This window comes from Somniosus microcephalus, chromosome 4, assembly GCF_052327205.1.
Source record: "Somniosus microcephalus isolate GS21.2 chromosome 4, FLI_Smic_1.0, whole genome shotgun sequence".
In the NCBI taxonomy this organism is placed as follows: domain Eukaryota; kingdom Metazoa; phylum Chordata; class Chondrichthyes; order Squaliformes; family Somniosidae; genus Somniosus; species Somniosus microcephalus.
In genome coordinates, this window is record NC_140990.1 from 61,504,750 (window position 1) to 61,519,235 (window position 14,486).

Here is a 14,486-nt window from a genome sequence, read left to right on the forward strand (position 1 = left end):
AAAATGGAGTCAGAGACTACACAAAGTACGACTGCCTTTCATCAGTGCACAGCTTCGACTGCTCCTCCCCCGCTCTGGGCTTAACTATGTTGCAGATCGAGTTTCTTAAAGGTGTGATCCTTCTTAAAGGCATGACGCCTGATTTATAGTCTACAGACCGGAAAGCGGATTGTGTCCGTTCTGTGATCGGTACGCCACACAGTCAACCTTTCAGTAGCTGCAGCCCTGATTAAATAACTAGTAGTTTAACATGTCTAGTAGAGCTTTTGTATTAGAATAGAAGAAATGTATTTGTGACACACACACAATTAATAATTAAATCACAATGTGATTGTGAGGATCGATTATCACCTCTTGATACCTTCTGTGCCCACCGGTCGAGGAAGGTATCAAGTGAACCAGTGGACACCGCCTGCTCCCTCTCCAGGGCCACTTGGGCAGGGACAAGACCACGGGAGAGAGGCAGGCAGCCAGAGTGACCCCCCATGAGCCCCGCCCATCCTGGGCCTACAAATTGCTGTTTTCGCCAGGCCCAAGAGCAGGTCCAGGAGAAGATTCTCCAACTTACCCACCCCACTCCGCACCGGGCGGGCAAAGATTAGGAGCGTGGGGCTAAAGTGTAACCAAGAGATGAGGAGCAGCCCCTTCAGGTAACTATACAGGGGCTGCAACCTCTCACATTGAATATATACACGGCCCATGGGCTCCTCTAGGCCGCAAAAACCACATCTGGCCTTGGAGTCCGGAAAGGAGCTTAAAAACTGTTGCACACGACAGCTCCTTGTAACAGTCTCCACCCCAGATCCCCAATGGTGCAGGGAAGGACCCCCGCGTGGAGAGCCCTCCACTGGGGAACCTCGTCTCCTCCGGACAGCAAGATGTCCCGCCAGTCTGATTGAGATTGGGCAATAAACAAAATTAATAAATAAATGATACAGAAACCCGAGTCCCCGGGTCCTCAGCCCTGGTGTGAAATACGCTGGCCACCAATTTTCCATTACTGACTCGCACCTCAGGCCCCGCCCAGTCTGGTTTAATTACTAAATGTTTTCTAACTCGGGTTCAGGCCTGTCATTCTGAGTGAAACAAGGTCTCATTTATTGGTCTGTCCCACCCGAGCAGCTGTTAATGGCTTTAATAAACTGGCAGCAAGGTTGTTTTTAAAGGTGGAAAGTGGTGAAAAACGCCACTAGCGATGCCTCAAAACTCACGGACAGAGAAATCCACTTCATCAGCGCCCCTGCCACAGGACTCAATATCCACCCCCTCCACCACTGGTGCACTGTGTCTGCAGTATGTACGGTCTACAAGATGACCACGGTCAGGCCCTGTGGAGTCAAAGGTCAGGTAAGAGAATGGATGGAAAGATCGCAACAAACTTCCCTTAACTCCAACCCTCTGATTTCTGTTTTGTAGCCATCTTTCCATCCATTCTGCTGCCTGGCCCTTCACTCCACACGGCCTGACCTGGGTCATCTTGTCGATCTTACAAACTGTTTATGGATAACAAGCTGGTTACAGAAAACAGAGAGTAGGGGTTGGGAGCAGCTACTCAGACTGGCAAAAGGTGGGAAGTGGTGTTCCACAGGGATCGGTGCTGGGACCACTGTTGTTCACCATTTACAGAAATGGTTTGGACTCGGGAATCAAAGGTACAATTCCAAAATTTGTCAATGACACCAAATTGGGAGGTAGAGTTAATACTGAGGAAGACTGTGACAAAATCATGGGTTAAACTCCCTCTCTAACAGCACTGTGGGAACAACTTCACCATATGGACTGCAGCGGTTCAAGAAGGCGGCTCACCACCACCTTCTCGAGGGCAACTAGGGATGGGCAATAAATGCTGGCCTTGCCAGCGAAGCCCACGTCCCATGAACAAATATTTAAAAAATGCAAGACTTCCAGAATGGGAGGGCAATTAGCCAATGAATTTTAAGAAAGGTGGTGCATTTTGGTAGGAAGAATAAGGAGGCCACAAACTACTTGGAAAATAAGAATCTAAATGGGGTAGAAGAGCAAAGGGATCTCGGGGTCCAGATACACAAATCACTAAAAGTAGCGACGCAGGTTAATGAGGCCATAACAGGAGCAAACAATGGACTGGGGCTCATTTCTAGAGGGATAGAATTAAAAAGCAGAAAAGTTATTTTAAACTTGTATAGGACATTGGTTAGACCACACTTGGCGTACAGTGAACACTTCTGGTCACCATATTATAAAAAGGATATAGAGGCACTGGAGAGGGTGGAAAAAGGTTTTGCAAGGATGATCCTAGGACTGAGAGGATATATTTATCAGGAAAGGCTGAACAGGCTGGGGCTCTTTTGTCCAGAATAAAGAGAAGGCCGATGGGTGACCTGATCGAGGTGTTTAAGATGATGAAAAGGTTATATTGGGTGGACCTGGAGAAAATGTTTCCACTTGTGGGGGAGTCCAAAACTACAGGTCATAAATATAACACAGTCTCTAATAAATCCAATGGGGAATTCAGGAGAAACTTCTTTACCCAAAGAGAGGTCAGAATGTGGAACGTGCTACCACAAGGAGTAGTTGAGGTGAATAGCACAGATGCATTCATGGGGAAGGTAGATAAGCCCATGAGGGAGAAAGGAATAGAAGGATATGCTAATAGGGTTAGATGAAGAGTGGTGGGAGGAGACTCGTGTGGAGCAGAAACACCGGCATTGACCAGTTGGGCCGAATGGCCTGTTCCTGTGCTGTAGACTCTGTAATTCTGTGTAACTCTGTGTAACTATGTCTTCTGACTCCTGACGTAGCTGGAAAAGCTTTTACTATTATTACCACAATTGTGCACCATCTTCCAAAAGATCTCTGAGCTTCTCTAATGGCTGCTTTTGACTCCCTCAATTGTGGGCGATATTTGTCCCTATTCTCCTGTAAACTGAACTCACCTTGATCTGAACTGGGTTCAATGTAAGACAGTTCGGGGAGTCAGGCATCATTCACCCCGAGACTTACGCTGGCCGGTAAAACCCCAGACTGTTCCTCAGTAAGGATTCCTCTGGTTCCTCGCCATATATTTGTCAGGATACTGAAACCCAGCTTTCTTACCGTCCACTCCTGGAGGCCCCACTCCCTGAGCCTACAACCTTCAGCAGGGTCAGTGGTGGAGTTCCACAGCGGGAGTGATCCCAGAGTAACTGTCGGGATCGTACCCCCGTGGATGTTCCGGGTCGTGTATTTTTAGTTATCCTGGTATCTAACACACACACACATCAATAAAACAGGGAATTCCTGGAAACACGCTGCAGGTCCTTCTTTATCTGGGGATCAAATGTCTGTTGTATAATTGTACCAGCAGTTAACAGGCTCCTGTGAACTCCTCCCTCTGCTTGTTAATGCAGACTTTAACCAATTTATTTTAACCTGCCTTAAAATGGTAGATTCAGGACTGTCACACAAACATGTTAAACCTTGATAGAATAAACCACAGTCATTTTTAGACTGGAAACTTAAACCTGCCGTGTCACTTTCAGTCAGGAACAGATCGCAGTTTTACACCAATCTCTGATTTGACAGCACGTTTCCAGCATTCAACGTTGTTCTTCCTGACTCTAAACACAGTTGTAAAGGAGCCTTCTGTTCTGTGCCTAGGAGCTCTGAACCACGGCAGAGAGCGGCTGGGACACATTTCTCACACGCCTCGAGATTAACCAACATGGAGCCTTTGCTGTCAGTGAAGCGAGATGAGAAAGACCAAAGTGCCGTTTACCCTCTCAGTGTGGCCCTGAAGGACTGTGTCCAGGCTGAAGTTCTGTTCCCGCCGTACGATCCTCCCCCAGATTGTCCTTTCTGAGTTCCAGCCAGGTGATGCTGAACACCCAGGTGGGAAAGACAAAAATCTACAACAATGTGTTTAAAACAAGATTTATTTGACATCTAACCAGAATATTAAACTCCAGCCCAGTTACAGGAGTTATTAACATCAGCAGAAACAAACCCCAACTGTCAGAATGAACATGGTTCAGTCCTGGATGTGATTAACAGCAGCAATAACAGCAGAATTCAACCCCTGCAGTGAATTGTGAACTCGCTGGTGTCTCAGCAGGTGGGATGAACGAGTGAATCTCTTCCTGCACACGGAGCAGGTGAACACCCTTTCCCCAGTGTGAACTCGCTGGTGTGTCAGGAGGTTGGATGACTGAGTGAATCCCTTCCCACACACGGAGCAGGTGAATGGCCTCTCCCCAGTGTGAACTCACTGGTGTGTCAGTAGGTGGGAAGACTGAGTTAATCCCTTTCCACACAACAAGCAGGTGAACGGCATCTTCCCAGTGTGAACTTGCTGATGTGTCAGGAGGTTGGATGACTGAATGAATCCCTTCCCACACACGGAGCAAGTGAATGGCCTCTCCTCACTGTGAACTCGCTGGTGTGTCAGTAGATGGGAAGACTGAATGAATCCCTTCCCACACAACAAGCAGGTGAACGGTCTCTCCCCAGTGTGAACTTGCTGGTGTCTCAGCAAGTATGATGAACAAGTGAATCCCTTCCCACACACAGAGCAGGTGAATGGAATCTCCCCAGTGTGTGTGCGTTGGTGTGTCAGCAGAGTGCATGACTGAGTGAACCCTTGCCCACACACGGAGCAGGTAAATGGCCTCTCCCTAGTGTGAACTTGCTGGTGACTCAGCAGATCCTTTTTGCTTTTAAAGCTCTTCTCACAGTCAGAACATGTAAAGGGTCTCATATCAGTGTGAACATGCTGGTGTGTCTGCAGGTTGGATGAACAAGTGAACCTCTTCTCACACACAGGGCAGGTGAACGGCTTCTCCCCAGTGTGAACTCGCTGGTGTCTCAGTAGGTGAGATGAATTAGTGAATCCCTTCCCACACTCAGAGCAGGTGAACGGCTTCTCCCCGGTGTGAATGCGCTTGTGTCTCGATAGGCCGGAGTATCGGCTGAAGCCTCATCCACACACAGAACACGTGTATGGTTTCTCCCCACTGTGAACGGTACTTTTTGCTTCCATGTGCAAAGGCCGATGATATTCAGGTCCTGATGAAGCAAGTTGCTCTTGATGTGATGTTTAGTTTGAGCTTCCTGTATGCAAATCCTCCCCTTCTAATACCCTGTAAAATGAATTCAAAACAGGAAAAAGGATGCGTGAGAGAGAACCCACAAAACAGGAAAGGCAGTTTGTGAAATTGTGCTCAATGAATCTGGTCATTTGTGGGGCCAGCACCAGAAACAAGTGACCATGAAAGCTGCCAGATTGTCATAAAAACCCAACTGGTTCACTAATAAGAACATAAGAAATAGGAGCAGGAGTCGGCCACTTGGCCCCTCGAGCCTGCTCCGCCATTCAATGAGATCATGGCTGATCTGATCTTGGGCTCAGCTCCATTTCCCTGCCTGCTCCCCATAACCCTTCACTCCCTTATTGTTCAAAAATCTATCTATCTCCACCTTAAATGTATTCAATGACCCAGCCTCCATGGCTCTCTGGGGCAGAGAACTCCACAGATTTACCTCTGAGAGAAGAAATTCCTCCTCATCTCAGTTTTAAATGGGTGACCCCTTATTCTGAAACTATGCCCCCGAGTTCTAGATTTCCCCACGAGGGGAAACATCCTCTCTGCATCTACCTTGTCGAGCCCCCTCAGTATCTTATATGTTTCAATAAGATCACCTCTCATTCTTCTAAACTCCAATGAGTATAGCCACAATCTGCTCAACCTTTCCTCATAAGTCAACCCCTTCATCTCAGGAATCAACCGTGTGAATCGTCTCTGAACTGCCTCCAATGCAAGTATATCCTTCCTTAAATAAGGAGACCAAAACTGTACGCAGTACTCCAGGTGTGGTCTCACCAATACCCTGTACAGTTGTAGCAGGACTTCCCTGCTTTTATACTCCAGCCCCCTTTGCAATAAAGGCCAACATTCCATTTGCCTTCCTGATTACTTGCTGTACCTACATGCTAACTTTTTGTGTTTCATGCACAAGGACCCCCAGGTCCCTCTGTACTGCAGCATTTTGTAATCTCTCTCCATTTAAATAATAATTTGCTTTTTTATTTTTCCTACCAAAGTGGATAACCTCACACTTTCCCACATTATACTCCATCTGCCAAATGTTTGCCCACTCACTTAGCCTGTCTCTATCCCTTTGCAGATTCTTTGTGCCCTCTTCACAACTTGCTTTCCCACCTATCTTTGTATCATCAGCAAATTTGGCTACATTACACTCAGTCCCTTCATCCAAGTCATTAATATAGATTGTAAATAGTTGAGGCCCCAGCACTGATCCCTGTGGTGCCCCACTAGTTACTGTTTGCCAATCGGAAAATGACCCATTTATCCCGACTCTCTCTTTTCTGTTAGTTAGCCAATCCTCTATCCATGCTAATATATTACCCCCAACCACGTGAGCTCTTGTGCAGTAACCTTTTATGTGGCACCTTATCGAATGCCTTCTGAAAATCCAAATGTCCTTCAGGGAAGGGAACCTGCCTACACAAGACTCTGGCCTCTATGGGAGGAGAGAGAGAGAGGTGGGGGAGAAGGAGAGGGGCTTTATACATCTGCAACTTTGACAGAACCTCCCAAGCCCACGACCTCCACCACCTAGAAGGACAAGGGAAATCGGTGCATGGGAGCACCATCACCTCCAAGTTTACCAGCAAGCCACACACCATCCTGACTTGGACATATATCGCCGTTCCTTCACCAATCCTGGTTGGGAATCATGTAACTCCTTACCTAACAGCATTGTGGGAGTACTTTCACCACACGGACTGCAGTGGTTGAAGAAGGCCCATCATCACCTTCTCAACGGGAAACTGAGGATTGGCAATATATGATGGGTAGTGGTGTTCCACAAGGATCAGTGCTGAGACCACTGCTGTTCACAATTTACATTAACAATTTAGAATTTGGAATCAAAAACTCAATTTCTAAATTTGCGCATGACACCAAATTGGGGCGGGGGGGCTAGTCAATACTGAGGAGGCCTGCAACACATTACAGGAGGACATTAATAAACTTGCAGAATGAGCATATAATTGGCAAATGAAGTTCAACACAGATAAATGTGAGGTATTACATTTTGGTAGGAAGAATGGGGAGGTCACTTATCACCTGGAGGTTGCGAGTCTAGTGGGGTAGAGGAACAAAGGGATCTAGGAGTACAAATACACAAATCACTAAACGTTGCGACACAGGTTTGCAAGGCCATAAAAAAAGCAAACCAAGCACTAGGGTTTATTTCTAGAGGTATTGAATTGAAAAGCAGCTAAGTTATGCTAAACCTGTATCAAACCTTGGCTAGACCACACTTGGAGTACTGCGTACAGTTCTGGTCACCATATTATAAAAAGGATATAGAGGCACTGGAGAGGCTGCAATGAAAATTTACAAGGATGATACCAGAAATGCGAGGGTATACAGATCAGGAAAGGATGAACAGGCTGGGTCTCTTCTCTTGTAAAAAGGCTGAGGGGTGACCAAATAGAGGTCTTTAAAATTATGAAAGGTTTTGATAGAGTGGGTACAGAGAGAATGTTTCCACTTGTGGGGAAGGGCATAACTCGAGGCCATCAATATAAGATAGTCACCAAGAAATCCAATAGGGAATTCAGAAGAAACTACTTTACCCAGAGAGTGGTGAGAATGTGGAACTCGCTACCACAGGGAGTGGTTGAAGCGAACAGTATCGATGCATTTAAGGGGCAGTTAGATAAGCATATGAGGGAGAAGGGAATAGAGGGTTATGGTGATAGATTTAGATGAGGAAAGACGGGAGGAGGCTCGAGTGCAGCATAAACGCTGGCATGGACTGGTTGGCCAAATGGCCTGGTTCTGTGCCGTACATCCTACATATGTATGTAATATACGTTGGCCTTGCTAGTGATGCCCACATCCCAAAAATGAATTAAAATAAATCTGCAGATGCAAAATGGATTAAAAGCCTCTACAGAAATACTTCTTTCTAAAACAATATTATTATACATTGTAGGGACAGTGTCTGTTTAACAACCTAATCTCCCCCAGAATCCACCTCCCCTGACAGTCTCACATTGGAAATCCAGCATCTGCAGTATTATCTTTTCACATTGGAAATTGTTGCGTCCTCCTGGGCTCAGAAGTACTGGGGGTTAAAGACACCAGCTTCAAACACTCCCAGGGCAGGTACAGCATGGGTTAGATACAGAGTAAAGCTCCCTCTACACTGTCCCATCAAACACTCCCAAGGCAGGTACAGCACGGGTTAGATACAGAGTAAAGCTCCCTCTACATTGTCCCATCAAACACTCCCAGGGCAGGTACAGCACAGGTTAGATACAGAGTAAAGCTCCCTCTACACTGTCCCATCAAACACTCCCAAGGCAGGTACAGCACGGGTTAGATACAGAGTAAAGCTCCCTCTACACTGTCCCATCAAACACTCCCAGGGCAGGTACAGCATGGGTAAGATACAGAGTAAAGCTCCCTCTACATTGTCCCATCAAACACTCCCAGGGCAGGTACAGCATGGGTAAGATACAGAGTAAAGCTCCCTCTACATTGTCCCATCAAACACTCCCAGGGCAGGTACAGAACGGGTTAGATACAGAGTAAAGCTCCCTCTACACTGTCCCATCAAAATCTCCCAGGGCAGGTACAGCACGGGTTAGATACAAAGTAAAGCTCTCTCTACACTGTCCCATCAAACACTCCCAGGGAAGGTACAGCACGGGTTAGATACAGAGTAAAGCTCCCTCTACACTGTCCCATCAAACACTCCCAGGGCAGATACAGCACAGGTTAGATACAGAGTAAAGCTCCCTCTACACTGTCCCATCAAACAATCCCAGGGCAGGTACAGCACGGGTTAGATACAGAGTAAAGCTCCCTCTACAATGTCCCATCAAACACTCCCAGGGCATGTACAGCACGGGTTAGATACAGAGTAAAGCTCCCTCTACAATGTCCCATCAAACACTCCCAGGCAGGTACAGCACGGGTTGGATACAGAGTAAAGTTTCCTCGACACTGTCCCATCAAACACTCCCAGGGCAGGTAGGGCACGGGTTAGATACAGAGTAAAGCTCCCTCTACACTGTCCCAACAAACACTCCCAGGGCAGGTACAGCACGGGTTAGATACAGAGTAAAGCCCCCTCTACACTGTCCCATCAAACACTCCCAGGGCAGGTACAGCACGGGTTAGCTATAGAGTAAAGCTCTCTCTACACTGTCCCATCAAACACTCCCAGGGTAGGTACAGCATGGGTTACATACAGAGTAAAGCTCCCTCTACACTGTCCCATCAAACACTCCCAGGGTAGGTACAGCACGGGTTACATACAGAGTAAAGCTCCATCTACACTGTCCCATCAAACACTCCCAGGGCAGGTACAGCACGGGTTAGATACAGAGTAAAGCTCCTTCAACACTGTCCCATCAAACACTCCCAGGGCAGGTACAGCACGGGTTAAATCCAGAGTAAAGCTCCCTCTACACTGTCACATCAACCACTCCCACGGCAGGTACAGCATGGGTTAGATACAGAGTAAGCCTCCCTCTACACTGTCCCATCAAATACTCCCAGGGCAGGTACAGCACGGGTTAGATACAGAGTAAAGCTCCCTCTACACTGTCCCATCAAACACTCCCAGGGCAGGTACAGCACGGGTTAGATAAAGAGTAAAGCTCCCTCTACACAGTCCCATCAAACACTCCCATGGCAGGTACAGCACGGGTTAGATACAGATTAAAGCTACCTCTACACAGTCCCATCAAACACTCCCAGCGCAGGTTCAGCACGGGTTAGATATGGAGTAAAGCTCTCTCTACACTGTCCCATCAAACACTCCCATGGCAGGTACAGCACGCGTTAGATACAGAGCAAAGCTCCCTCTACACTGTACCATCAAACACTCCCATGGCAGGTACAGCACGGGTTAGATACAGATTAAAGCTACCTCTGCACTGTCCCATCAAACACTCCGAGGGCAGGTACAACACCGGTTACCTACGGAGTAAAGCTCCCTCTACACTGCCCATCAAACACTCCCAGGACAGGTACAGGACGGGTTAGATACAGAGTAAAGCTGCCTCTACACTGTCCCATCAAACACTCCCAGGGCAGGTACAGCACGGGTTAGATGCAGAGAAAAGCTCCCTCTACACTGTCCCATGAAACACTCCCAGGGCAGGTACAGCACGGGTTAGGTACAGAGTAAAGCTCCCTCTACACAGTCCCATCAAACACTCCCAGCGCAGGTTCAGCACGGGTTAGATACAGAGTAATGCTCCCTCTACACATTCCCATCAAACACTCCCAGGGCAGGTACAGCACGGGTTAGATACAGAGTAAAGCTCCCTCTACACTGTCCCATCAAACACTCCCAGGGCAGGTACAGCATGGGTTAGATAAAGAGTAAAGCTCCCTCTACACAGTCCCATCAAACACTCCCAGCGCAGGTTCAGCACGGGTTAGATACAGAGTAAAGCTTTCTCTACACTGTCCCATCAAACACTCCCAGGGCAGGTACAGCACGGATTAGATACAGAGTAAAACTCCCTCTAGACTGTCCCATCAAAAACTCCCAGGGCAGGTACAGCACGGGTTCGATACAGAGTAAAGCTCCATCTACACAGTCCCATCAAACACTCCCAGGACTGTTATAGCATGGGTTAGATACAGTGTAAAGCTCACTCTACACTGTGCCATCAAACACTCCCAGGGCAGGTACAGCACGGGTTAGATACAGAGTAAAGCTCTCTCTACACTGTCCCATCAAACACTCCTAGGGGAGATACAGCACGGGTTAGATAGAGAATACAGCTCCCTCTACACTGTCCCATCAAACACTCCCAGGGCAGGTATAGTACCCGTTAGATACAGAGAAAAGCTCTTTCTACACTTTCCCATCAAACACTCCGAGGGCTGGTACAGCATGGGTTAGATACAGAGTAAAGCTCCCTCTACACTGTCCCATCAAACACTCCCACGGCAGGTACAGCACGGGTTAAATACAGAGTAATGCTCCATCTACACTGTCCCATCTACACTGTCCCATCAAACACTCCCAGGGCAGGTACAGCACGGGTTAGATACAGAGTAAACCTCCGTCTACATTGTCCCATCAAACACTCCCAGGACAGGTACAGCATGGGATAAATACAGAGTAAACCTCTCTCGAAACTGTCCCATCAAACACTCGCTGGACAGGTACAGCACGGGTTAGATACAGAGTAAACCTCCGTCTACATTGTCCCATCAAACACTCCCAGGACAGGTACAGCATGGGTTAAATACAGAGTAAACCTCTCTCTACACTGTCCCATCAAACACTCCCAGGGCAGGTACAGCACGGGTTAGATACAGAGTAAACCTCCGTCTACATTGTCCCATCAAACACTCCCAGGACAGGAACAGCACGGGTTAGATACAGAGTAAAGCTCCCTCTACACTGTCCCATCAAACACTACTAGGGCAGGTACAGCACGGGTTAGATACAGAATAAAGCTCCCTCTACACTGTCCCATCAAACACGTCCAGGGCAGGTACAGCATGGGTTAGATGCAGAGAAAAGCACCCTCTACACTGTCCCATCAAACACTCCCAGGACAGGAACAGCACGGGTTAGATACAGAGTAAAGCTCTCTCTACACTGTCCCATCAAACACTTCCAGGGCAGGTACAGCACGGGTTAGATACAGAGTAAAGCTCTCTCGACACTGTCCCATGAAACACTCGCAGGGCAGGTGCAGCACGGGTTAGATACAGAGTAAAGCTACCTCTACACTGTCACATCAAACACTCCCAGGGCAGGTACAGCACGGGTTAGATACAGAGTATAAGCTCCCTCTACACTGTGCCATCAAACACTCCCAGGACAGGTACAGCACGGGTTAGATACAGAGTAAAGCTCCCTCTACACTAGCCCATCAAACACTCCCAGGACAGGAACAGCACGGGTTAGATACAGAGTAAAGCTCTCTCTACACTGTCCCATCAAACACTTCCAGGGCAGGTACAGCACGGGTCAGATACAGAGTAAAGCTCCCTCTGCACTGTCACATGAAACACTCCCATGGCAGGTCCAGCACGGGTAAGATACAGAGTAAAGCTCTCTCTATAGTGTCCCATCAAACACTCCTAGGGCAGGTACAGCACAGATTAGATACAGAGTAAAGCTCCCTCTACACTGTCCCATCAAAAACTCCCAGGGCAGGTACAGCACGGGTTAGATAAAGAGTGAAGCTGTCTCTACACTGTCCCATCAAACACTCCCAGGGCAGGTACAGCATGGGTTAGATACAGAGTAAGGCTCCCTCTACACTGTCCCATCAAACACTCCCAGGGCAGGTACAGCACGGGTTAGATACAAAGTAAAGCTCCCTCTAATCTGTCCCATCAAACACCCCAACGGCAGGTACAGCACGGGTTAGATACAGAGTAAAGCTCCCTCTATACTGTCCCATCAAACACTCCCACGGCAGGTACAGCACGGGTTAGATACAGAGTAAAGCTCCACATACACTGTCCCATCAAACACTCCCAGGTCAGGTACAGCACGGGTTAGATACAGAGTAAAGCTCCCTCTACACTGTCCCATCAAACACTCCCAGGGCAGGTACAGCACGGGTTAGATAAAGAGTAAAGCTCCCTCTACACAGTCCCATCAAACACTCCCAGCGCAGGTTCAGCACGGGTTAGATATGGAGTAAAGCTCTCTCTACACTGTCCCATCAAACACTCCCATGGCAGGTACAGCACGCGTTAGATACAGAGCAAAGCTCCCTCTACACTGTACCATCAAACACTCCCATGGCAGGTACAGCACGGGTTAGATACAGATTAAAGCTACCTCTACACTGTCCCATCAAACACTCCTAGGGCAGGTACAACACCGGTTACCGACGGAGTAAAGCTCCCTCTACACTGCCCATCAAACACTCCCAGGACAGGTACAGGACGGGTTAGATACAGAGTAAAGCTCCCTCTACACTTTCCCATCAAACACTCCCAGGGCAGGTACAGCACGGGTTAGATGCAGAGAAAAGCTCCCTCTGCACTGTCCCATCAAACACTCCCAGGGCAGGTACAGCACGGGTTAGGTACAGAGTAAAGCTCCCTCTACACACTCCCATCAAACACTCCCAGCGCAGGTTCAGCACGGGTTAGATACAGAGTAATGCTCCCTCTACACATTCCCATCAAACACTCCCGGGGCAGGTACAGCATGGGTTAGATACAGAGTAAAGCTCCCTCTACACTGTCCCATCAAACACTCCCACGGCAGGTACAGCACGGGTTAAATACAGAGTAATGCTCCATCTACACTGTCCCATCTACACTGTCCCATCAAATACTCCCAGGGCAGGTACAGCACGGGTTAGATACAGAGTAAACCTCCGTCTACATTGTCCCATCAAACACTCCCAGGACAGGTACAGCATGGGTTAAATACAGAGTAAACCTCTCTCTAAACTGTCCCATCAAACACTCGCTGGACAGGTACAGCACGGGTTAGATACAGAGTAAACCTCCGTCTACATTGTCCCATCAAACACTCCCAGGACAGGTACAGCATGGGTTAAATACAGAGTAAACCTCTCTCTACACTGTCCCATCAAAAACTCCCAGGGCAGGTACAGCACGGGTTAGATACAGAGTAAACCTCCGTCTACATTGTCCCATCAAACACTCCCAGGACAGGTACAGCATGGGTAAATACAGAGTAAACCTCTCTCTACACTGTCCCATCAAACACTCCCAGGGCAGGTACAGCACGGGTTAGATACAGAGTAAACCTCCGTCTACATTGTCCCATCAAACCCTCCCAGGACAGGAACAGCACGGGTTAGATACAGAGTACAGCTCTCTCTACACTTTCCCATCAAACACTCCCATGGCAGGTGCAGCCCGGGTTAGATAGAGAGTAAAGCTCCCTCTACACTGTCCCATCAAACACTACGAGGACAGGTACAGCACGGGTTAGATACAGAGTAAAGCTCCCTCTACACTGTCCCATCAAACACGTCCAGGGCAGGTACAGCATGGGTTAGATGCAGAGAAAAGCACCCTCTACACTGTCCCATCAAACACTCCCAGGACAGGAACAGCACGGGTTAGATACAGAGTAAAGCTCTCTCTACATTGTCCCATCAAACACTTCCAGGGCAGGTACAGCACGGGTTTGATACAGAGTAAAGCTCTCTCGACACTGTCCCATGAAACACTCGCAGGGCAGGTGCAGCACGGGTTAGATACACAGTAAAGCTACCTCTACACTGTCACATCAAACACTCCCAGGGCAGGTACAGCACGGGTTAGATACAGAGTAAAGCTCCCTCTACACTGTCCCATCAAACACTCCCAGGACAGGTACAGCACGGGTTAGATACAGAGCAAAGCTCCCTCTACACTATCCCATCAACCACTCCCAGGACAGGAACAGCATGGGTTAGATACAGAGTAAAGCTCTCTCTACACTGTCCCATCAAACACTTCCAGGGCAGGTACAGC

At 48.1% G+C, this 14,486-nt stretch overlaps 1 pseudogene; it reads right to left on the reverse strand.

The window, feature by feature from the left end:
• Positions 1–14,486, reverse strand: part of LOC147119028 (uncharacterized) — a 120,949-nt pseudogene that overhangs the window by 58,215 nt on the left and 48,248 nt on the right.